Below are 25,838 nucleotides of genomic sequence, written 5' to 3' on the forward strand. Positions count from 1 at the left end.
TGCATCATCAACTGATCAACTCTTTATTTCTTCGTATTCAAAACAAGTGTCAAGTCATTCCATTTATAAATACTCTAAAGCATAAATATAACATCCAAATTCCTCTATTTTCTACACAAAAAATGCGCAACAATTATATTTACAAAGGGATAAAATATTTTAATAGTCTTCCCGAAAAATTAAAAAATAACAGAATTGATATTATTCAAGAAAAAAGTAAAATTATATTAAAAAAATCACGCGTAATATCGTCAATAAAATGCAGTAACTTAATTTCGAACCATATTTATATTTTTATAATGTTGTCACATCCTGTACTATCGTACACTCCATGATATTACTTTTTACTCCTACCTACACCAAACTCAAGAGCTAGTAAAGTTGTCTTTATTGGTGTAGAAATACTAAACATGTTGTTCCACTATTTTGTTATTATGCCATTCACTATGTATTTTTGTAACAATTGTTATGAAAATAACATACGATTTTCACTCTAAGTAAGAACCTGTCAAATCTGTGATTTATCTTGTCTATTGTTTATGCTCTGGCAACTTAGAACTTGAACAGGAAGTGAAAAGAAATTCAAGATGGCTTCACTTCCCGGCCGGGCACAGGAGAGACTGGCTGTCCGGTCGGGGGGTCAATTATTTTTTCTGTAGGTCGGAGGATTTAATCGAAAGTTATTTCATGGATTTGTGATTAATACCGAAATGTTCAGTTTGTGCTTCAAGCTTAGAAGTCTAGTAATATTTCCCGCGAGTGGAATTCGCCCCGAATGGCGTGAATAATGATAACGTTTTTCACCATGTGTGGCCTTGGGGGTAATCAGAGTTTATCCAAGCGATCGGTGATTATTTCTGCCGATAAACTGTTTTCGCCGAGTGCATTTTGATTCGGAGCATTTTTAAATCAGACCTCACATCTGATGCCGTCGTCTACTACCTACATGGCTGAACCTCACATCTGATGCCGTCGTCTACTACCTACATGGCTGAACCTCACATCTGATGCCGTCGTCTACTACCTACATGGCTGAACCTCACATCTGATGCCGTCGTCTACTACCTACATGGCTGAACCTCACATCTGATGCCGTCGTCTACTACCTACATGGCCGGACCTCACGAGGCCGTTGGCCAGCCACATCTTGATGCTGCCGTCTACTCCTCTTGGCTGGACCTCACTGGGCCGTTGGCCAGCCACATCTTGAAGCTGTCGTCCACTCCTCTTGGCTGGTACTCACTGGGCCGATACCAGTCACATCTGAAGCCGTCGTCCTCTAGCTACATGGCTGATTCATCTACTCCGCCATTCGCGGCACTCAGTGTTCGTTCCTCATAACTAAATACGTTCTTATTATTTTAGACAGGGTAGATAGATTCTACGTTCTGGTCGATGGGGGTAAGTTTTCACCTTTTTTGTATTTCTCTGTGAAATTTATCAAATATAATTTGTTACGGCCAGTCCAAAGTTTATCCAGATTACTTTCATTCTACAACCTTGCAACTTCCTTTCAAACATCATGTAGATGGGATATATTTTTCCCCGCCCTGAATGGAGAATTATGCTCTACCGTCGGTAGGTCGGTTTGGCGAGCTCTTTTCCAGTTCAACCACTGGAAGGGACTCTGGCGCGTTGGCCCTCAAAGACCAACAAAGTCAAACTTGGCCACCCACTATTCAATCATATTAACAGTCAATAATGTACTTAGAAAAACCACACACAATAACAGCCTATTAACACATCTATGGGCTAAGTAAGTATCGTAACAATGTGCCCAATATTTATTCATAACACAATATTATAAATTGTTATGTATTTTAAAAGAATTAATTATGAAAATATTTTTTGAATAAAAAAGTCATTGACACCAGTTGCTCAAATCAGGGGGGGGTTATATCTGACAAAAAGCTAACATTTATTCTACATGTAAATGAATATAATTCGCCTATTTGGTCCCCATTGTATAAAATACTTTCCAACAACATAGAAAGGGTACAACACAAAATTTCTTAGATTTAACATGCATTATTATATAGATAGAATATACAGGGTGTGAGTAAGTTAGAACAAGCAAGATAATCATGTCAATTCACAAATGCTTGTTTTCCACAAACACGGCACGAACTGAAGGTGGATAGTCCGATGGAGGAACCAATGATGGTGATAGAGAATATGGAATATAAACAGCTAGAATCCGTCGGATTTTTATAGATGGAATTTGTCTGTCGTCGCCCCTCTGCATTTCCTTAACGCCCCCTCATTTTCTTTGAGCCTTCTACTGCCCCCCTGAAAGCTTCCAGCGCCCACTTTGAGAAAGACTGATCTAATCGGTGTTATAAAGAGAACACACTGCGCTTTATATTCAAATCTGAAAGCTAACCATGCAAGAATTGAAATGTATACTTCTATGAACAAAAGGTTGCGACCACAATTTAACAAAAAAAAAATGAAACTTTTATTAATTATTTTTATTTGAAACGACAAAAAAGTGTGACAATAATGTTTATAATACATTTGTGTAATAAAATGGTGTTTTGCGATCGATTTTTTTTTTGAAATTTTAACCTAAAAATCCAACTTCGGACTCGATTTACTCGAAACCGAAAGCTCAAATTTAAAAAGTTATACCCCAAATTCGACTTTTAAGTTATCAGTTTCCCCCTTGTACTACTAGTTCCCGGACACCGTGTATAACAGGGCTCTTTAAATTTGAAAACAGCCATTGGCCTTATTATAATCTAGCCACAGACATTGGATGATTAGTATTTAATCATATTAAAGAAATGCCGATGTTATGTATGACAAACCATTCCATTCCATCTAGGACTTTAAATTCGGCCCCTTAGGGTCAAAAAAACGTATCTCATTTTTCTCTACTTTACAGGAGAGCAAGAAAACATAGTTCTCAATTAATCAGTATTGTATACTTTTAAACAAACGAAACATATTAATAATTTCTTCTCATTTAGTTAAAGGATGGTATTTTGTGCTTCTGAACCATCTTTTAAATATAAAATAGTAATTCATTTTACCATCCGTAACTCAAAATCGATAAAAAATTGAGTTACGTTTTTTTGACTCTAAGGGGCCGAATTGCAACCACAGGTAGGGTAGTGGTGGGGTGGCCAGTGCTCCCCGCGCTCTGCACACTGCACAGAGTGCACAGTGCACAATGCAGTCGGAGCCGCTACGGCCGTAATCGAAACGCAGCCGAGCTCGCAACTACTGCGACCTCGCCTCGCTCCGATGCGTACTAGAGGGAGACGGCGCGCTCCGTCGTTGTCGCCCGGAATTGTTGATTGTTAGCCGCCAGGTGCAAAGGAATGGATTTGCCGATTTAACTACCTGCCATTTGTAGATGCATTATTTGTTTGAAAAATAATTTTCGTGGTAATTTCGCCGTGTCCGTTCACTGTTTATATATTTCCCTTTTCAAATGTACTTGTGTGAACTTGAATATATATGTATTTATTGTTTTTGAGTTGAATTCGCAGAACACCATTTAATTAAAAATGGCCTTGAAAAACGAAACAGCTGTAACAATAACAAAAACCAAAAATTACTTGCAGAACTTAATTATTATATTATTAAATTTTATTTTATTTCACTATTTCACTTCACTCTGGGCATCCGTGCACTGACAACCGAAATTAGGATGACCTATATACCTGCGGAGACCCGTGAAAATCACGGTATATTATAATCGTTGGATTTGTGAAACTGAAAGTTTTTTATTGTGAAATCTGTTAAAAATTTTAACAAAAAATACACATTTTAAATAAAGAATATTATTAACTAATCAAATAATTTTCGCACCTACTTTATGGCTTGTCTTTATTTTTTGTGTGAAACTCACAAGAGCGCCCCCGTCTGTACAATGGAATGGCGGGGAGCTATATCTATACCCGGTTGGGCAGCGTTGTGAGGCGAGTTAAGGTATGAGATGTACATAGTATAATTTATACATATTAATTAATTCTATTGTATGCATTACGCAGGATTAAATTCAAAGTTCCAAGCTCCGTAGCTCACGTTCCCCTTCTAGTGTATTTGCCATTATACATGTACAATGTCAATACATCTGTCTATCTATCGGTATAAAGAAGAGTGTCTGTTGCGGGCGACGTGGAATTGTTTTTATACAAATCTACAGTTTTATTCCGAGATTGATCAAATTTTATACACTTGGTCTTCAAAGCAAGAGGAAGGTCACTGTCTACTGCGATTTCCATTTTCCAACCCATTAAAAAATAATTTTAATGCTTGATGAAATTTTGCACACTTGTTCAAAATATAAATTACTATCTACATGTGATTTCGAAAATGTTTTGTACAACAATTTGGTACCTGCTCCTCCATTGTGGTTGAAATGTTGTTACTATTTTTCTTTTCATCGAACCGTCTCGTGTTTACTTCTTCCAGGAAATGTTTAATAAAAGGCTTCCACCGCCGGAGCTCAGAGAATGATAAGCTTGGTTTTATTTGCATACGACCATCATACAAAAAGGTCCCAATGATAACCCCGAATCATAATAAATTTAATTCGAACAGTCTGACACTTTTTCTTGTGGCTTTTAATTTGCTTACCCATTTTAGAAACGTATTCAAATCTGGGCTCACGCCGCGCCGCTAAGCCTTTTGAGAACGACGCAGTTTTTTCCATTTTTATCTAAAATCCAAGCTTATGCCAAGGTTTGAATCTCCAATAAGTCTAAGAAAAGGTTTCTTATATGATATGAAGGAGCTTCGAGGTTTAAAACTTCTGGAACTAACACGTTATGTAAAAATGAAGTAGGAATCAGATTTAACATTTTAGAAACCCCCAAAATTAAAAAGAAAGCCATTAATAATCAGTGTACATAAATAAGTAAACAAGAATATTGAACATATGACTAACGGATCCTAGGCTCCCCCTCTCTTACCAATCCATATGTTGTCTCCCTCTATTCTGCTTGCATCTCTCTCTATCATGGTATTATTTTCTTATAATAATAATAATAATTGGATGACTTGTATAGCTCCGTTTTTGTGCAAAATCACCTCAAGGGCGCTGTACAAATTTATAATACATTTCTACAGTGATTTATATTATTACTAACTATTTATTGAGATGATATACAGTACAATACTTACCTGTTAGGTCACTTGAGTTTAACACTTAATTAACATTAACTGATTGTTTATTAGCGAAATTTAGATACAGGATTTAGGAAAATTGGATATTACTGGACTTTCTCTCAGTGGTATATTTAATTTAAGGAAATGACAGCTTAAAAGGGCAAGTTTTTAGTTTAGATACGATATGTTAATAAATTAACAGAATATAAGTCTCGACGATGCTTGTCTGTAATATTAAATTCAATAAAGTGGACTATTACAAAATGTACATTTATTTAATAATATTATTTCACACCCAAAGTGTTTGCTTCCTTCGAAAAAATATATTTATTTCGTATCGGAAATGACGTTTCAAATTGTAAACAGTGGGATTGACTTCAGATTGAAAACCCTGTATTCAAGTTTCATGACACCAGAGCCCCACCACACAGATTTTTTTTGCTTTTCAGAAACGTTTTAAAGTTTTAATTTTTTTTAAGCATAAAAATAATCTGTGTTTAACGCACGGGTAGGTAACGAGTGTTAGTAATTTATTATGAAACAGAAATATAATTCGTACTTCAATCAGTCTAATAACAACCTTCGAAGCTGTTTGACCATTTTTTTTGACCAGATAATTAATAAATTTATCTTCTAAAGTACGGTTTACACACAAAAATGATTTTTTTTCTATCGGTTACCTTATAATGAATATCTTTATGTTGATGTTCATCGTTACGTATTTAGGGAATATTATACTGGTAGTTCTGGGTAATATAGAGGTAATAAATAGTTCTAGTATGTTTCTTATTTTATCTCTTTTAATAAATCAAATCCATCATTTCCCTTTTTCAAACATTCCTCAGGAATGCAGATAGGACCATAAAATGGAAAGAATGCGAATCAGAAAGTACAAATGAACATGACGATTTCACATTTGAAAAAATAATCTTTACTGAACCAATAAAACGGCAACCATCTTGAAATGGAAACGGAACGTAAAAACAAATTTATAGACTTTATTTATTATTTTATATCACCGTCACAAGGTGGGTTTGAATTATGTATTTGGAACGTTTATTTCATTACCAACAGAGACGTGCATTCGAAATTTGAACACCATCAATTACAGTTACTACTATTATTATTATGGATACTACAAAGGGCCTTATTGGCCGCCATTGCACCCCCTCCCTCCTCGTTTCTGATTGGTTTTGTTTTCCAATATGGCGGTATTGGCGGGACGGGTGTGCGCATGCGCCCGGCTATCGAGCCGGGCGGAAGGTTTGGCGCGTATATACGCGCGCGGCCACGGGCGACCCGGAGCGCAGAAGATCAAAAGGGTGTTTGGCGTGGTAATGGGATGTAATGTATCTTTGGTAGGCGAGCAGGAATTTTGTATTCTAATAGTTACCTGAGAAGATAGTTAAGCTATGGTTATAATTATTGAAAGAGTAGTGGTTATATTTTTTGCTCTATTATAGGTATATTATCTATTATAGGGTGTATCGGCACGTCGTACTCGACAAATTTTAACCAGCGATTCCTGAGCATATATAAATTTAAAAATATTGTGGCCACTTTGCTGTTCGGTTTTTTTTAATAAAAAAATTACTATTCATATTTTCACCACATGTCACCACTGTTTTATCCTTTGTCAAAGTTTGAAACCCCATCTGGCAATATTGTATTCGAGTTTCGTTGAATAATGTACGTATGTACCTACATTGGCGCGCTTTTACAATCACAATGAAATGGCACGGCACCATTCGTCTCATTTTTAACTATTATTATTTAGTGTGTACGAAAGAGCGAAGACGCTTTTCGACATACTTGCTAATAAAAGCTGTTGAACACAAGAAGCAATGCCAATGGCAGTGACGGAGTGTGGACATTTTTTGTTTTTAATTGTAAAAAAATGTTACCAGACAGCAAAGTGCCCATAACATTTTTTACTCCAAATTTGCTAAGGAATAGCTGGTTAAAGTTTGTCGGCTACGTGTCGATACACCCTGTATAATCTTATGTAGGTGGTAGATCCAAATTGCAGTACCTACACATTTTTTCTTTTCCGTTTCCGGTAAAACCATTGTAAGATGAAACGAAAATGATATTCCAAAATTGTGTTTCATTAGTTCTTTCTCCACTAGTTTTGTACCTCTGGATTCGATATTATTTCACCCCACGTCACACAAACCCCTCCACCCCATACGACAATAGCTCCAACCCCCTCTAACCGATCTTCCCAGTACAGCAATCTCGTCACCCTTCACACATTCTGTGCTCCGGATCCAAGTTGCCCCGCTTTGGCCCGATTTAGATGTCCCAAGGTGATTTGCGCATCCGCCGACATATTGAACTGGGTCATAGTGCCCTTAAGCATTTTATCCTTCCAAGAGCTTTTTCCAACTTTATTTATAAGCCGAGGATAAATTCACATAATACTATGAAATTGTAACACAATTTCTGATGCTGACGCAGTAGGTAAGGTAAACAACATTCAAAAGATATTTTATGTTGTGATCGGCTCTAATAAAAAACGTGCGTGAATTGTTTTCGTGCTTTCTCAACTCAAATTTGTTGATAACTGAACCAGCACATTTGAAAATATCTCTTATTTACGTTGTTTTCACCGTTTCCACTCGCCTTTTGCAAATTTCATTGTAAGCTGGGACTGCATCCACATAATAAAATGACACAATTTCTAATACTGATGTAAAATATGCTTTGGATAGATTTTATGTTTTGATCGGTAGTTACATGAATTGTTTCCATCTCAAATTTGCTGACAACCTAACTTGTAATATCTCTAATTTACGATGTTTTCAATGTGTGTTTCTGGCGTTACGTATTTGCAAAATCTTCATCTCAACTCTGAACAAGTGATTTCTGGATGCAATTCGATTAAAACTTACAAAAGCAAATTAACGAACTAAAAGCGAACGTAAGTTTCTATTATGTTGAAAATCAGACAACTTCCTGAATGGCTATTTTCGCCAAGGCTTTCTTTGTAATCTGCTTCTTGAATAGTTTTATTCCTTGCGACCAAAGTTCTGAGAAAAGTTTTCCGAGTTGAACGTGATTGGGAAACGTTGTGTAGTTTTTCTTCGTCAATGAACAATCAGCATGGTGCATGGATAAATTATATTTACCAAGATGTTTACACAAAACTAACTCTAGAATCTTCTGTACATCCGAAGTCATTTGACCTTCATAACTTTGCATAATGATACGTTTTGTTACTTTGTACCTTCTGGTGAATTTTTTTTTATTTGTTAATTTTTCGGTGTGTTGAAATGATTATAATTTCCGCAGTGGACAGCAAATTTTATTATAAATATACTATTAACAATATGTTTTATAATAATTATGCTACTGCTGTTAATGGTCGTGCAATAAAATGAATATTTGATGTTTTGCTGAGCAATATCGTTTGCTCGCCCAAATACATCGGAACTAATAATAGATCATTAAAATAATAAGTTCTGCCACACGTACACTTTTATGCGCGGCAGCCCGGATTGGCGCGTGGTACCTCCACTCCGAAGTGTTCGTGTGGCAGTGGTTACTTCTTACCAAATTTTAGCGATAATTATTGCAACATTTGAGAATTTTGTACGCATCTACCTACCTAATACTGATTTTATTTTATCAACATATCTGCTAGTTTCTCTCCGATCATTACAGACGGCGCATTTGTATGAGCTGATAACGCGAATGGAATAATACTCGTGTCAGCGACTCTCAACTTGTTTATTCCATGAACTCTCAGTTCATGGTCCACAATTGCTTCGGGGTCGGACTCTGGTCCCATCTTACAAGTCCCTACTTGATGCTGCAGAGGAACCGATATAGTCATGATTGTACATTCCCAGCAGCCATCAGTTCCGAAATTAAACTCTTTACAAGTAGGGTAGTGCTTGTCGTGAACTATTGCTCCATATTTTTTGAATGCCTCAGTTTGTGATAGTTTGACTGCATATTTAATCGCCTCCACAAGAGTCAGCATATCTCTGCGATCCTTGAAGTAATCATAATAAAACATTGGCCAGTGATACGGATTTTTATCTCTTAATCTGATAAACCCTTTGGATTTTGGATGCAATAACAGCGGGGCCAAGCTGAAGTTTGGTTTCTCTACAATATCTCCGTAAACCTCATTGAAAAACTCGTCGGTTATTTTTATTTTCTTTCTGAAAGTTTGAGAGTTTTCCGAGGCTATCGAAACCGGCTGAAACAAGAATTCTATATCTGGATAGTTAAGGTACTCTTCTGATATTTTAGTTTTTATATATCCAATACCTTCAATACCGGCCGCTAGTGTTAGGATGCCGCTTCCATCACGTAACCACTGAAAAACATTACCTACGCCCGTAGCCTCGCTTTCTATAAGTCCTATTCCTGTCTGGTTCACTAGAAAGACCAATCCCAAGTGACTCATGTGGTCGTACATGTTCTGCCCAACAAGTAGATCCTTCACCAATTCCCAGTTCTTTGAGATGTTCTGATGGTCCAATTCCAGACAACATCAGTATTTGCGGAGAGGATAGAGCCCCAGCGCAGATAATGATTTCTTTCTTTGCTCTGACTTTGTATCGTATCCTGTTGCGAACATATATCACGGAAGTCGCTGTCTTTGATCTTTGGTTTATGTTGATTTTAGTAACTCTTGTGTGAGTAAGGATGTGCAGGTTCTTCCTATCTTTAAAGGGATACAAAAACGCTCTGACTGCCGAATGTCTTCTTCCTTTGAGGGTTTGCGCTTGCAGAGGAGAAAATCCAACCAAGTCTCCCTGATTGTAGTCGACGATTTGGTTGCCTAACTCTACGCTCGCTTGCAAGAAAGCGTCCATCAATGGAGTCCTGTCGGAAACGAGTGCCATTGTCATTAATTAGTATTCAAATTATTTCTAACAAAGCCGACTACAGTACAAGCCTTGGAAGTTTCACGTGATAGTCAGCCATAGAGCAACGACAGATATTTTTTATTAAAGGTAAACTTATCTCTTTACAAGACAAGGTTTTTATGTGAGCACAAAGAATATATTTTATTTTATTTGGAAAACCCACAGTTTACAATATTTTTTATAAAATATATATTTAATAATTCAATCAATAATAGGTTCTCACTCTTGTGTTAATTAATATTACCTATTAGTGATTTGATTAAAATAGTCCTAAATTAATAATATTTGATGGGATGGACCTAGTCTGTGTAGAGTAATACCTGTGTATTTTTTTTTTTTACTTTATTTATTTTCATTTCTTTACACATATTATACATATTAATAGATAGTATAAAATAACATAATATATAATACCAAATAGTTTACAAAAGAAATGAAAACCCACTAAGGCACTGACTGCCTGAGTGTGGGTAATATAAAACGATTACTATATTTCAAGTACCTAAAGTATAATATACATTAGTAGAAAAAGTTTTTTTTTGTTTATAGTTATTATAAAAAGTAAAGAGAAAACATTATGTACAATAGTTTATAAAGTTTCAGCAAGTGAGTTGTAGAAAGGATAAATAAATTTATAGTAAAAGCGTTTCAATATCTGCGTCAATCAGCCATAATTTTACCTCTTTAATATATTCTATCTTTTTATTTATCATTTGAGGTTGTAGTGGTAGAAGGTTAAATGTACGAGGACCAATGAAACTGCTATGCATTAATTTAGTATTGGTTTTGGGGGTGTAAAATATATTATTTGTTCTTTTGCTCATTCTGTTTTCATTTATTTTGAAATTGTTTTTGTTTTTAAATAGATATTTCATAGTTTGTAATATAAATAATTTACGAATGTTAAATAATTTAGATTCCTTGTATAATAGGTCGGTCGAAAATGTTTTATTTTTGTTATATATGACTTTAATTATGTGCTTTTGAATTATTTGTAGAGGCTTAATAAATGTATCAGGTGCACCACCCCATCCTATTATGCCATAAGTGATTGCAGATTGCACCAGGGAGAAGTAGATCATTTTCAATTTTTCAGCGTTTAAAATTTCCTTGAGTCTATAAAATATGTAGGTTAGATATCTTAGTTTAGAAGTGGTTTGATTAATATGAGATTTCCAATTAAGATTAATATCTATTGATACTCCTAAATATTTTATATTTTTGACATTAGCGAGTTCGTTGCACAGGAAGCACATTTCTTGATTGCAAGTTGTATTATGGATTCTAATTTTAAGGTTGTCTTTTGGTTTGTTTTTGATGTTTTTATAAAAAGGTAAGTAAAATGTTTTGCTGTAGTTTAAGACAAGTTTGTTGTATTTTAACCATTTTGAAACAAGTGAAATACATACAGTTGCATTCGAAAAAGTTTCTGTCCAATTATTACCATCCACTATTATTGCCGTGTCATCGGCGTAAGAAACAATTTTACCAGGGATTACAAAATTACATAAATCATTAATATAAATTAAGAATAAAATCGGGCCAAGAACAGTTTCCTGCGGAACTCCGTTTTTTATCTGTGTTTCTGAACTATAATTATTCCCAATTTTTGTTTTTTGTCTTCTGTCTTTAAGATAGTTGAAAACAACCTGAAAACACCTTGTTTTCACCTGAAAACAACCAACTTTATTTTTATATGAGAAAGGCATTGTAAGTGCTAACTCTCTCACTAAAAATGTCGACAATTTGTCTCGACGCCATCTAGTGAGAGAGTTAGCACTTACAATGCCTTTCTCATATAAAAATAAAGTTGGTTGTTTTCAGGTGAAAAAATGTAATAAGCAGTAATTGTTGAATGAAACACTAGTATATATTGAATCATTTCGCGGGTAAGAGATAAGCCGCCATAGCTCAGTGGTCAGAGCTGTCGACCGGAAATCGAAGGGACACGGGTTCGAGTCCCGTTGGCGTCATGTATCTTTTATCGGGAGATTTTTCAATGTGGATGAGTGTTTCAGGCGAATAATTATTGCTTGTAAAATAATTGAAAATAATAATATATTTATTATGTTGCACATTTGTTCCTTTCTTGGGCAAACCATTGCTATACTGTCTCTTATAACATTTTCTTCGAGTTTTCACTTTGAACTGAAGTGTAAAATATTATAAATAACAACTAATTCACATATTTGAAATATTGGAGGCGAAATTTCTTTTAACTGGTTCTACGATCTTCTACTTGTATGAAATATAAAACATTGAACATCTGTATGAAATAATTCTGATTACTAATCTGGAACTACGGTCTGTCTCTTGTGATATTATTTAACGTTACTGAACTCCCAGATGAACCGCCACTTAACTTATATAGCTTTAAAATTCGTTTTTTCTTATTCCTATTTTTAATAACGTACTTATTTGTATTATTCAACCATATATGGCCCTCAGTAGGACTATCATTCTACGGCAAACCAAAATTCATGCAACTCGTGTTTAGTAAATTGAGATTCATTAAATTAGGTTACGTGGAGAATGACGTGCAAGTGTATTATTCAAATTTGATATACTAAATATGCTGTGATTTTTCGTAATATGGGAATATTAGTCTTTCTAAAATAAAATATTTTAGTTTTCTGATTCCATAGATTCCATAAAATGTTAGAATATCATGGACGTATTCGAATCTCGGCGGACCCAAGCAGAACACCCTTTCACGTCGATTCTTTGACTCGTTTTCTGTGTTATGTCGGCTTATATCATAGGCATGTACTAAAATTTTAAAAGAAAACGGCCTGCAATCCCGTTTTTTAATCGTATTACCAATGATTTGAAGACATATTTTTTTTATAAATCAACAATACAAATTTTTCTCTGTGCGCTCTTGTCAGAACTTTCAGGTGAAATAATATTCACCTTAAATTTCGCTACGTGAATGTACTATTATTGTTATTACTGGCGCAATCAGGTCACAACAGTAACACTACTCATTTTCTAAATAGACTTTCTTGGAAAATTGTAAATAAACTATTATTTATATGCCTTACTTTCGTGCCTCCCTATTGCCTGATTTAAATCGCTCGTTGATTGTTTTTGACACGAAGTGAAGTAGTACCTATTTATTTTGGTAACAACAGATGCTAAGTAAATGAAACCACTCATTATTTTCGGTAGCTAATCGCAGCATTGCACAGATCTGATTTCCTTTTGATCGATTTTTAATTAAGGTTTTATGTTGAACGGTATTAAATAATATACATGGCGGTACACACGATATACGGCAGCAATAACATATATTAGAGGGCCGCAAATTGGGACGGCATGGCATGCGGACATTCTTTAGCGTGTCCTTGGAGTGCGCTCTGTTTTAGCTCGGAGGACCCATCAATCTGAGCACGCGGGGTGGGAGAGTTAATCATATCTCGATGGACTGCTACGAGTACATTCCCTTCTCCGTCAGATCCTCTGTAGCGGGCACAAAGTCTGGCTGGAGCGGACAGACTAAAAAACACGGCTTAAAATTCTCTCCGGATAATTGGCTCCGTGGATAAAATTCCGGATTACCGAAAACGGGCAAAGGATTGATAACAAAAGAACTCTCAATAGAGCTAAAAGCGACCACGATCAAAGAATTGCCAAAAAGCTGGCAGACTGCTTTTTTCTGGTCTGTCGCTGGTTCAATTGGTTTCCAAATTAAAGATCGGGAACTCTGGTCCTTTAAGAGGTATTCTCCAGTATTAACTCCAGTGCTCTCTCCATGATTTAAACTCTCACTCAAAAGTGAAAAGGTGCCAGATCTTTGTAAAAGGGCAATCCCTAAGAAGGACCGGTGAGGAAGATAAACTGGTTGATGGTAAAACAAAGAACAGATATTAGAAATATTTTAAACATCTAATGCATTTTACAAACCATACTGCACACAAATTTTAACAAAATTTTACAATTAATTATAATACGAAATACTCATTTCATATTTTTATACATAATTCTTCAACACATATAGTACTACACTTATTTTTCTATTACTCATTTTTTTACTTCTATTTTTGTTATTATTTTTATTTTACTATTTTTTTACTAAACATTTGGTTTATATATAAATTGTTAATTACCAGCTTCAGAACAGACTATGTCTAGTGAGGAGGGTAATGAAAAAAAAAACATCTGTACAGAACCAATCTTAAATAAACGCCCGGATTGCCGGCACTGAAACTGACCTTAAGAGGAATTAACGCCCCACAGCCATCACTTCCATGAATTCATAAATGGCCAATGAACTCGATGCTGCGTTAGAATAAAATAACTTTGTTTTAAACATCACTTCTTTATATACCCATATTTTATTACAGTCAGATAATATACATAACCGTGCTTACCTGGGAGGTCACTTGAGATCAACGCTGTTTATTGTTTATTTGATACATATCGAACGCAGAGGACAAACTTGTAACAAATGTTATTGAAAATGCCGTTATTAAATTAAGTCTTGTATTTATTATATGAAAATGAATCACTTTGTATGCACCACTTTTAATTTAACATTTAATATATGACGTGTTTCAAAGCCAATGGCTTCATCGTCAGGAAAATGAATAATAACAAATTAGTACATATCGAAACAAAATATAATGAAAGGTGACTAATTAGTTTTTATTATAAAAAAATAAAATTTTAATATGCAAAATAAATAAAATTATAATAAAACAATTAATTAATTCATGTATGTATTTTTCTGTATATAAGAAGGATTGTTGAATAAGGCTTCGAATAATGTAAATCCATAAGAAAAGTGTGATTAGGATATATTATAGGCAAAACAAGAATCGTACTCTCAGACAACCGAATTTAATGACAACCGAAAATGTTAATTTTTAGTTTAGATCTGAATTATCTTAGTTCCGGAGCCTTAGGCCCAGATACTCCGAAAGCGCGATCTCCGAATTTTGTATTTGGCTTGCGCTCTGGTTCCATCAGTCTGCCTGTAGCTATAGCCATAGCAAATACCCCAGACCTCTGTTTTCCGGGACGCATAGTTCAAAGATATAAGGTTGGGCCATTTCATTTAAATTGGATTTAAACACCATCCAGCATCCATTTGTACTGGATTCTTTCAGGGCACTTGATCCAGTGAAGGTTACGAAGGTGTTCTGAAATGTGTAAATATTCAGAGACCCCAGTTATGAGCCGTGCCTTTAATTCACTTCCCAAATAATATTTATAAAATCTTTCTCAAAATAATTTGTTATTATCATTAAATTAATTTATATTTCCATTTCAAAGTATCAATTTACACAATGCAAAATAAAATACGTAAATATCATTCACTTTCATAGATCGACTCATTATTCTATTGACAGACTCGACTCAAGCATTTGATTAATTCGTCTTTCTTTCTTGGGCGTCTCCTGCTATTCACTTTCGGTACTGGTACTATCTATTGCGACTGAGATACAAAATTAAAGCGAATTAAGACAGCAGTAAAAATGTTTATTTAGTACTTAATGAAAAGCCGAGTGAATTTGGTAAACCTCATAAAAAAGCCGACACAAGCGGAATGAAACCAGGGTTGCCAATCGTAAAAAAAATTCCCTCGTACGGATGCAGCTGAAAATCTCGTACTTTGACTTTCAAACCTCGTACCAGGGATGGTATGCCCAAAATAATTATTTCCCCAGATTTCGAGGCGAAATTTCCCTAGTATTTCCCTACATTTCGCAAACCTTGAACAAAACAAGATCTTGGCAAACAAAACCCGCTTCGGGGGGGGGGGGGATTTGTGTGGTATTAAAAAATTCTTTATTGTTACTCTAGTTAAATCACAAAAAATTAAATGTAAATCAAGGTAACGAATCTAATTTACATCTCCTCTCCAAATATTACGTCAGGAACATCCTCACTGTCATCGTTTTTTTCTGCCGTATATATTTAAACTAAACAATTGGACGAAACAACGAAAAGACTAGGTATTTAACAATAAAAATCTTCTTCTTTTCAAAAACTTTAATTAGCTACACGTACTAACGTAGTACAACACTAAACACGGCCGGCATTCAACAAATGGAACTCGTAAAAAACAGAGATAGTAGAAATTTGCGCTCTGTGTCACAGCGACGACTAATGCGAAGAACGAACGAACTGTTTTATCATTCAGGGATTTCAATAATTTTATTATTCGGGGATTTCTCGGTTGATGGGATAACTACCATAGACAATCATCGCCCAAATACGGCAATGTAATTTTTGGTGTAAGAAGTTCCTACAAGTTCTGATAGATGGCACTAGTTTTTACTGTTATATAATAGTGATGTAAAATGTTCGTATAGCCATAGGTATTATCAAAATCTCGTACATAATTGTACGAGGTTGATAGTCTCCTCGTACCTCGTACGGAAGGCCACAAATCTCGTATTTGTACGAGGAACCTCGTACGTTTGGCAACACTGAATGAAACATTTCATAGCAAAGTAAACAGTTCGGGTAATCATTAAACTGAAAAGATTCAAGATCAAACAACGCGTTAAAATGGCAGCGTTACGGACCAAACAGATAAACAAATGAATCCGCTATTTTAAAATATGCGAAAAATCAATTGGTAACATTTTATGCGCATTTTAAAGAAATTTCTTATTTGTCTCGAATTAAGTGAAATTACCTTCGGCACAGCATCTCACAGGGTCGACTAGAGTACATGTCTAATCACTTAAACAGCACAAATCAGCAGTAACAACGAGTATCAACAAAATTCGCTGCCATTGTAAACTTTCGTTGCTGGATGGCACTGACTTGATCACGTGACACTTCAAAATTCGTCGCGGGCTTAGACCTAGTTTGCCTTGCATCCGTCCCATGACTTCCCGAGGTTTCATCTTGCGTACTGATAATAATAATAACAAGAGGAAGGGTACTGTCTAAATGAGATCTCTAAAACCTACCCCATTACATTTTCCTCTGTTGTTAATGCTGGAGACACATTACGCTATACGCAGCAAAGCGTTTTAAATGACACCATATCGCTCGCGTAAGTATAAGGAGAATATATGACTTAAATTTAAATAGTGACATAAGTCGGGGACGCCCTAGGAAGACATGGCACGATCAAGTGATTCAGTCGGGCCATGTCATAAAAATAGAAGAGTATGAGACGATGTACGAGGCCACTCCCAAATAAACGTTGATGCGTATGGCGTAATGTGCCTTAAGCTTAAATATGCATACTGTAAATAATAATATGTTGAATATAAGTTTGAACACAAAAAGTTAAATATAAAACCTGGATAGTAAACTATTACCCCGTTACTAATAAACGTGTTTTAAATTTTATAAAACTATTACACAAAAAACATTAATGGTTGTTTATCAGTTGCGCAAAATTTAAAACTTGTTTATTAGTAAGGCCCGTAGTCATTTATGTATCTATTTAGTTTTTTGTCTAGAAGAGAAGATGGAGGAATGCCTGAGAGTATGTTAGTTACAAAACTTTGAGTTTGCTGTACGTTATACACTAGGTAGGTACTTTTTGTTTCTGCCGGGCAATTCCATTTGCATTTCCCGGCCGCACTCAATGAACGTTACTCGCCGGAGAAGCAGAGCATTCGCATTGTTGAAACTTTACCATCAAGATGCTAGGATTATTCCGCACATCACTATTCAGAACACGAATATTGCGCACAGATTATTCCTCACATGAACTCCGAACACAGATTATGCCGTGCTTATTTTTACGAAAATGATGTAGGTAAACATTTTAAAGTTTTTTTTTTAAATCGATATCCGTGGAAATCTTAATATATGTATAAAAATTCAGCTTTCGTACATACGTTTGTGCTCGCAAAACTCGAAAAGTAGTCGACCGATATCGCTGAAAATTTCAAAGTTTGTTCTTATTAGTGTTTAGAGAGTGATTCGAATGGTAGAAGAATTCGGGGACGCCCAATGAATACTTGTAGCAATATCTCTGCACCGTAATGAGATACGGAGTAGAATTAAAGTCGATGTAATGTACTTTTTTAACAGTAACATTGTGGTATACAGTAGTGCATGGTAAAAGAAGTCAGAGACGCCCGAGAAAGACATTAGCTATAGTTAAGCATTGCGGGGTCCACTAGTTATATTATAATGTAGCTTGGCAACCCTCCCTTGGTCCCTTGATATTAGTAACAATTCAAGCACCTACTCTTTAATTATACTCGAATAACGTTGTAAACAATTGTATATCTTCAGTTTTATATACAAATTAAAACAAAAAATGCTCGTTTTTAATAACTGTGTCCAGAGTTTTCAGTATAGCCAATAATCTGTAATCAAATTTATATGTGTATAGCTGGTATAGAGTTTAGGTTGTATGTAGACAAATGTATGTTCATATTTCTAAGTAAATGTTTTACAGTGGTTTGCAATAATGGCATGATCCTAGAAACCCTGACAAGATAATCCGAGTGGTACCATTACTAGAGAATAATAATATACCGGGACATATTCGTGTACAAAGCATTGAAAAATAAGATTAAGAATGATCGGTATCTGGTATTTTTTTAATATTAAATCCACACAGGAGGCCCTGAAGAAAATAATTTCCCTCAGGGCCTATGTCATCTCTGGGGATGCTGTGTGGAGGGTCTTTTTGTGGAGAGGAATGAGTGAATATGGGTCTTGAAGAATCCCATGTTGTAGGAGGGAGGAAACACAGAGGCCGGCAGCTCGTTCCACAGCCGAGCTGTTGAACTTAAGAACGAATCGTAGAAGCGACCCGTTCTCATGTGACAAATGTCAACCGTGTACAAATGTTGGGCGCGCGTTTGGCGTGTATCCCGACTACGCACCGGTGCCGAAGGGATCAATGACGCTAGTTCCTCAGAGCATCTTCCCTTGTAATACCGATAGAACAAAGACAGCATACCTACCTGACGCCTGTGCTCTAAAGATTGCAGTCCGTTTGTTAAGATTGGGGAATCTATCAAACGGACCGCCCGTTTCTGCACAGAGTCGAGGGTTTTTTTCAGGTATTTAGGGGCTCCGGACCAGAGATGGCTGCCAAATTCGACAGTAGGGCGCACTTGCGATTTGTACAGGGTCAGCAGTTGTGTATTATTAAAGTATCTGCGGGCCCTGTACAGTACGCCCAGCTTCTGAGAGGCCAACTTTACTCTGGCTTCGATGAAGCCCCCGTAACTGAGCTGGTCACTTATAGTTACACCAAGCATATCAATGGAAGGCCTGTTCGGAAGATTGCTTCCGTTGAAGGAGACTAGATTTGGATCCCTTTTAGACGTAATCAGACAGGATTGGGTCATTGAAACATTAAATTCAACGAGATTATTTTTACCCCAGGAGGAAATACTCTCGAGATAACCGTCCATTCTCTGCTTCAATGCCCTCCGAGCCGTTAAAGTTTGTGTACCCTTTGGGGGCTTGTCAAACAAAAAGCTATCATGAACTGTACTGTCATCCGCGTAATAATGTATCGGTGCACATGTCAAAAGGAAAGGTATGTTCAATGTGCGCAATAATATGTGTTAGGAGTTTCCATGCGTGAAATCATCGTGTAAGGAATAATCTAAGTGCTGAGTTTACCATGTGCGGAATCTTCGTGTGGAATAATCACCGAACCAGCGAAAAGTACCCCTTATCGATCAAGTCACTGAATAATCCAGAAGGGGTGGAGAGGGGGCGATTTGCCGAGGATAGACGCGGGCGGCACTTCCTGCCCTTTTGAATACGAATAATTTGTGAATGTGTAATAATAAAATGTACACGTGTGAGGAGTTAGTTTTGTGGGACATTCTCGCCAAAGATTTTATGGCCGCTTGCCAGACTTGAAAAAAGTGCAAGTAGAATCAGAAGGGAGACCGCAGAACAAAGAACGGAGGAGTTCATCATTGTCTAGTATTTATAAAAGCTATTTTCCCATTTCTCATTGTAATGTTTCGTCGCGACTTGAATGGATTTGTGTTCACCAGCATATTTGCGTTTTTTCCAAGAATTTAGCTACACTTTTAATAGGAGTCATTGAATTCAGTAGATATAGAATGTACCTGGTGACAAAATAGTGTTGCTTGAAATGGCTTTAGCTATGATTAATGACCCGATCTGAATAGCAGGGTACTTTCCAAACTTTTTCCTCTCCCACAAATTCAAACATTACCGATAAATTACGATTCCAGTGCTATAAAAATAACTACGGTTTATATGTTTCAAAGTATTAAACTATCTTTTTCGCCGGTTCTCCGCACGGGTAGGCAGGGCGGACGAACCTCTATCTTGGCCAAAATCAATACCAATCACCGTCTACTAAGAAACCCTGAAAATTTCCATGTTCCTTTTCAATAACTAATTTAACCTTCTCTCAACCGCTTGTGTCAACCAGTCGACTATAATATATACAATCCACTGTAGTGGCACGTTTCCTGACATATTTAGCAATATCCCGCAGAACTTGCAAAACTTCTTGAATCTCCTTTTATAAATTGACTCATCTTTATTGTTTCTTGTTTTTTTTTTAAACGAAGGTGCTTGTGGTTGGTACATTATATTGGGCGGGAGATTTTTTTTTCTTTCTAATAAAAAAAACTATTCCCCTCTCTGTTGTGGAGGTCAATAAAAAATGAAAATAAATATTGTCTTATTACACTTTGCTTGCTTCATTCACATTCATAAAAATTCTTCTCTTATTCCCCATAATAAAAAAATGCTCAAATAACATTTCGGTTAGGTTTTTCTACTTGCAGAATTATTTATTTCACCTTTTTCCAGTTAAGGATTACTAATAAAATTCAATGTTTCGGTGTACGTCGGTATATTCCTGTTACAAAGATATACTTTTAGCATTATAAAATAAAGTGCTAGCATATACCAGAAAATACTAAGTAACAATTATTTGCATTCGTCGTATTAATTAAATCGCCCCATTCTTGCATTATTTATGTAACCAGATGTTTCTCGAATTCAATTGTTCTGCCCTCAACGAGATATTTCCAGTGAAGTGTATGTATTTAAAAAGATGGGTGCATTTATATAATATATGTATGTAGTAATGCAACAAACTCAGCTATCGGTCATATGGAAATCGCACAAAAAACCACCTTAAAGTATTACTTTAATAAAATACAATGACTGACACAGACCAAATATTCAACATTCACTATCAACCAGATATACGCCAATTATACATATCAAAACACTACTAAACTTCATTTTTGACAACAAAAAAAAAACAAATTTCAACAAACGCGAACTATCGTTAATATACCGGTTAGACAAGAGTACAAAAAAAACTCCGACGGTAAACACATGCTTTGGACAAAGATACCAGGCAATAAAAGCATTCAACAATCTTTCACTAGATAAAAAATTAGGGAAATCAAAAATATTTCAGATACCAAATTAAGAAAATGGATGAGCGAAAAAGGCAATATTAAAAAAATATGTATAACGTAAAAGAATAAAACATATACGTAATACACAACAACATTACAATAAATACTTCATTTTATACAACCGTACTTCGTATTACGTAAAATAATAAAACATATGTAAAACCGTACCTCGTATTATTTGCCGATTTTAAACATATATTTCATTACCGTGTTTATTATTTATTTTATTTGATTTCATCTCAGTTTTATTTTATTTCATATTATATTTTAATTGATTTGTAAAATGGGGGAAAGCGTACAATATTAATAAATAAGTTCGGAAGTCTGTAGCAATATAAGCCGGCGCGGCGGGAATGCGGCTTCTTTGCCAATTGTATCTAGCTTACTTACCGCAATACAGTTGCCAAAATATGACGTCTTCATAATTCCAACTAAAAACACCAATTACAGGGTCACTTTAAAAGGCAGATATATCTCCTTAAGTTGGTGTTCTCAAAATCAGTAGAAAACGATCTAATAAATCTGCTTATTGGTAGTGCGCGGACCGGTTTCAACCTGAGGTCTTCAGACTGAAACCGCATTACTTGAACTACGGTATTTTTGCGGTGTTATAAATGTAACAATAACTCATCGTTAGAGAAGAAGAATTTTCACGCGAAAATCGTAGTGCACAAACATGCAAATTTTGGCATTTAAATATCGCGGATTTTCGAAGTTTTCAAGTGATATTCTGGTAGGTACGAAAAAAAAGTTCTAAAAATTACTTCGTTTGTGCTTTTAAAAAGCTTGAATTTCCACCAATACCCCCCGAAAACTGTCTTTCTTCTTCTTTCGATACTTTTTCTATTTTCAACAATAATATACAAAAACCTTACACTTTTAAACTGAAAAATGCCAAAAATGGAGCATAACATAAATTTTTGTTGCAAAATAACACCACTCTTCCCAAAAATAACCCGAATTTCGCCAAACTACAGTACTACAGTCTTAAAATTAAATATGTGTATGTACATCAATGGTGTACTTATATATTATTTAAGAGTTTACGATAATATTTTTTATAAAATAATTGGCAATTTTATTTGAATTCTATTCGAGTGAAACGATAGGAAAAGCTTCAATCTATCAAAAGCACGTTTTGGTATTTGTAGTAAAGATTAATCGAAAATAGTGATTTCACTTTCGCTTCCCATTTCATATTTTAGAAATGGAATCACTAAATATATAGTGACATATTTTTTTACAGTTTATAAAAATTGCACTTTTCTGATTGGAATTTGGACCTCAATTGACTTCTTTCAACTCGTTCACTTTTCATTATTGAAGACAGCGATCCTGGGTTCGAGTCCTAATTGTGACCATATCTTTTTCTGTTTCAAATTTTCGTTTAAGAATCGCTATTATTGTCTTCAATAATTAAATATAATAATTTGAGGTCCTACTCATTAAGTTGTTACAAAAAAAAAGAAAATAAAATCGCTCACTTTTATTCACAACTTTCATATATTCAAGTTCTTTCATAATTTCAGTTTTGTGAAACAACTGGCTAATAATGATATAACAACAGAACTTGAATAGATCCTTCACAGAACTTTGAAGAATTGTTCAAGTTCTGTGAAACAACCCGTCCTTAGTCAATTGTTATTGATGATTGTATTTAGTCAATGCCCGAGATGCTTAATGTGATTCATAATAATCATAATAATATGATATAATACACAGGACAGGACAGACCATCGAGCTAAACAATTAGATACGCTATTCGTACTAATATCTCGAATCTCAACTGTTCGCGAGGATTAGCAAGTTTCCGGGCAATCGCCGTTAGAGCGTTAGGAGCATTGAAGGACAATTGTAGGTAGAAAAGTGGAACCATTTTTTTCGCTTCGCGTCTCATCTAAATATAATACATCGATGGAACAGACATGAATTATTTGAATGACAAACATTTCGCTCAGTCTGACATAATATCGTTCATTCGCTGCCAAAAAACACAGAGATATAAATGCACGAATTCATGCTTTAGATTAGGCGGATAATACTAAATAATCTCACATTATCAACATTAAATAATAATAATAAAACCTTGTAAAAATCGTGACTACTTCTTGCCATTTGGTTTTCCGACGCAAAAAAAACTGTCACCGTCATGCGCGGTTTCGCGGTATTTCCTGTTCCGACTCTTTTACAGGGAGATTGGTAGTAGATATAAAATAATAGAGAAGATACGATGTAATAAACTTTATGTGAATATTGCGTCAATTCACGAAAATCACTAAATATGTGTAACAGCAGGGCTATACAATATAATCTAATACCTGGTGTCATCCGCACAAATACGGGAACATTATTTAAATTCTCAACAGAAGTTATTTGAAAACAGCAATATTTGAATTATTTAACACCTTTGGTCTATCCATCAAATATCCCCGCTTGAAATTCATTTTCTCCATCAGGAAAATAATTTTCCTTCAGGGCCTATCTCATCTTTGGGGATGCTGTGTGGAGGTTTTTTTAAGGAAACGAATGAGAGGAAGTTCTAGGCATGAAAAAGGTATGAGGGATGGGTAGGAATCTAATCAGTGTGTTCAGGAGCGACGGACGTAAGATCTATCCTTCCTGCTGCAGCGCAAGGCGATGGGTCAAGAGAGATCAGTTGAAGAGGTCAAAGGGTCTCCCCAAACCAACCTCTCCCGATCTGGCACGCCATGAAGCTGGTGTGAAGGTGCATCCTGAACACACCTCACCTGATGAACCCGGGCACTAGTCACCAAACATGGCGAACCCCTTGGGGCGGTTGGTTGATTATTAAATAAATGGTTCCCGGGGCGGCGGAGCCCAAACCCTCCTTCCAAATTATAAATTCGCTGTTTTGAACGTATCACAAAATAAAATAATTTTTTCGAAAGCTGATTTTTTAATTTTTATTAAAAATCATAAAATATGGAAAAAAACTTGAAAAAGTGCCTTCCATACAAAATTTGAATTGAAATAAATGTCGCCACTGTCCTTTCCGTTCTACACCATTTCACAAGCGCTCTGTCTCTCTTACACCTGTCTGACATTGTATATCGCCATCCCATTTGAATTTCGTATTCATACGGTGAAACACAGTTTTGTATTGAAAATTTAAGGCCCGATTATTATTTGGATCACGCCTACGTGGCATTTCTTGTGTTCTTCTTTATCCTATGTTACAACCAGACATTTTCTATTATATTTCGATCAACTACCAGTTCCCCTACATAATATACTATTGCATGATTATAGCGTATTATCGTCCTCACCTGTTTATTTCCTGAAAATAGACTTATTGCTTCATTTCTACAAACCATCAATCTTTTCAATCAACCAATCTCACATACAACAGTCTCCCTCCAAACCATCGCTTTTTCTCCTCCAATCGTTTATCTAACCGCTCTCCCTCACGGGTCGGTACGGAATCGACATAAACCACATGCAGTGAATAGGAATATAGGAAGCATGCAACACTGCTACCGTGCTGCACCGGCCCATGCACGGGCGCCAATATATTATGGAAATTCTCGGTATCACGCTTTCTTACTGCACTCGGTTACGTCGATTCCTTACCTCTTCGATTGAATTTTAGATTGCCCACTACATATCCTGTACATATATTTGATCGCTGGAATACCCCGGTTAGGGATGCCACAGTCCCGCCGGCTTCGGACAGTCGGGAGCAGTTGGAACTCTTCTGTGGTATTCACATAAAAAAGAAGCAAGATTAAACTTTGAAATGTGATCCGTTAGCCAACCATCGTCAACCAACTCTTTTTGGGATATGATACATTATTCATGGCTGACGAAAGAAAATTTAATTTTGAATTTGGCATGAGTTATCCAACGGGTCTGGTACTAGTCAGTATGTTTCAGGTCAACGTACAACATACGAACTATTCCATAGAAATATTTGGCCTAATTGATCTTAACGTAAGTACGTTTTTCACAAAATTCGGCGAAATTTGTCATTCATTGCGTAAATTATTATTTTCACCGGAATAATAAAAAATATATGAAATGGTAATGTGGGTATTTGGCACTGTGCAGATTGAAAGAAAACTGAACTTAATAAATAATATTTGGATGATTTGTATAGCGCCGTTTTTATAGTAGGTAGTTACTGAAGGGTTTACCGCTGATAGCTCCTTTGTAACCTCTCACTATAGGTATTATCAAAGATATTAGAAGAACTCTAATATCTTTGGGTATTATGAAAGATACGTTTCAAGAAAAAAACTGAGTTCTCAGTGGCAGAACCATATCCGGCTTCGTACGAGTTTCAAGATTATAATATTCTTCTTATCGAAGAATTGGCTTCAGTTCCCGGCGTGGCTCGGGATTTACTCGCAGTATTTCGAAATAGGACGTGGACAGCAATTTTCCCTCTTTTTTAAAAAGTCAAGTGTGCAAAATTTCATCAAGAAGTATGAACATTTTGCTA

The 25,838-nt window shown here is 35.7% G+C and overlaps 1 protein-coding gene and 1 pseudogene across 1 annotated transcript in view; one reads left to right on the forward strand and one right to left on the reverse strand.

Annotated features, from left to right (window-relative positions):
• Ndf (Nucleosome-destabilizing factor) overlaps positions 1 to 25,838 on the forward strand; it is a 138,579-nt gene that overhangs the window by 98,146 nt on the left and 14,595 nt on the right. The gene's annotated exons all lie outside the window — the stretch shown is intronic.
• LOC149413468 (glucose dehydrogenase [FAD, quinone]-like) lies at positions 8,744 to 9,983 on the reverse strand (annotated as a pseudogene).

This window comes from Hesperophylax consimilis, chromosome 21 (genome assembly GCF_061612785.1).
Source record: "Hesperophylax consimilis isolate HC1 chromosome 21, BYU_Hcon_1.0, whole genome shotgun sequence".
Classification (NCBI taxonomy): domain Eukaryota; kingdom Metazoa; phylum Arthropoda; class Insecta; order Trichoptera; family Limnephilidae; genus Hesperophylax; species Hesperophylax consimilis.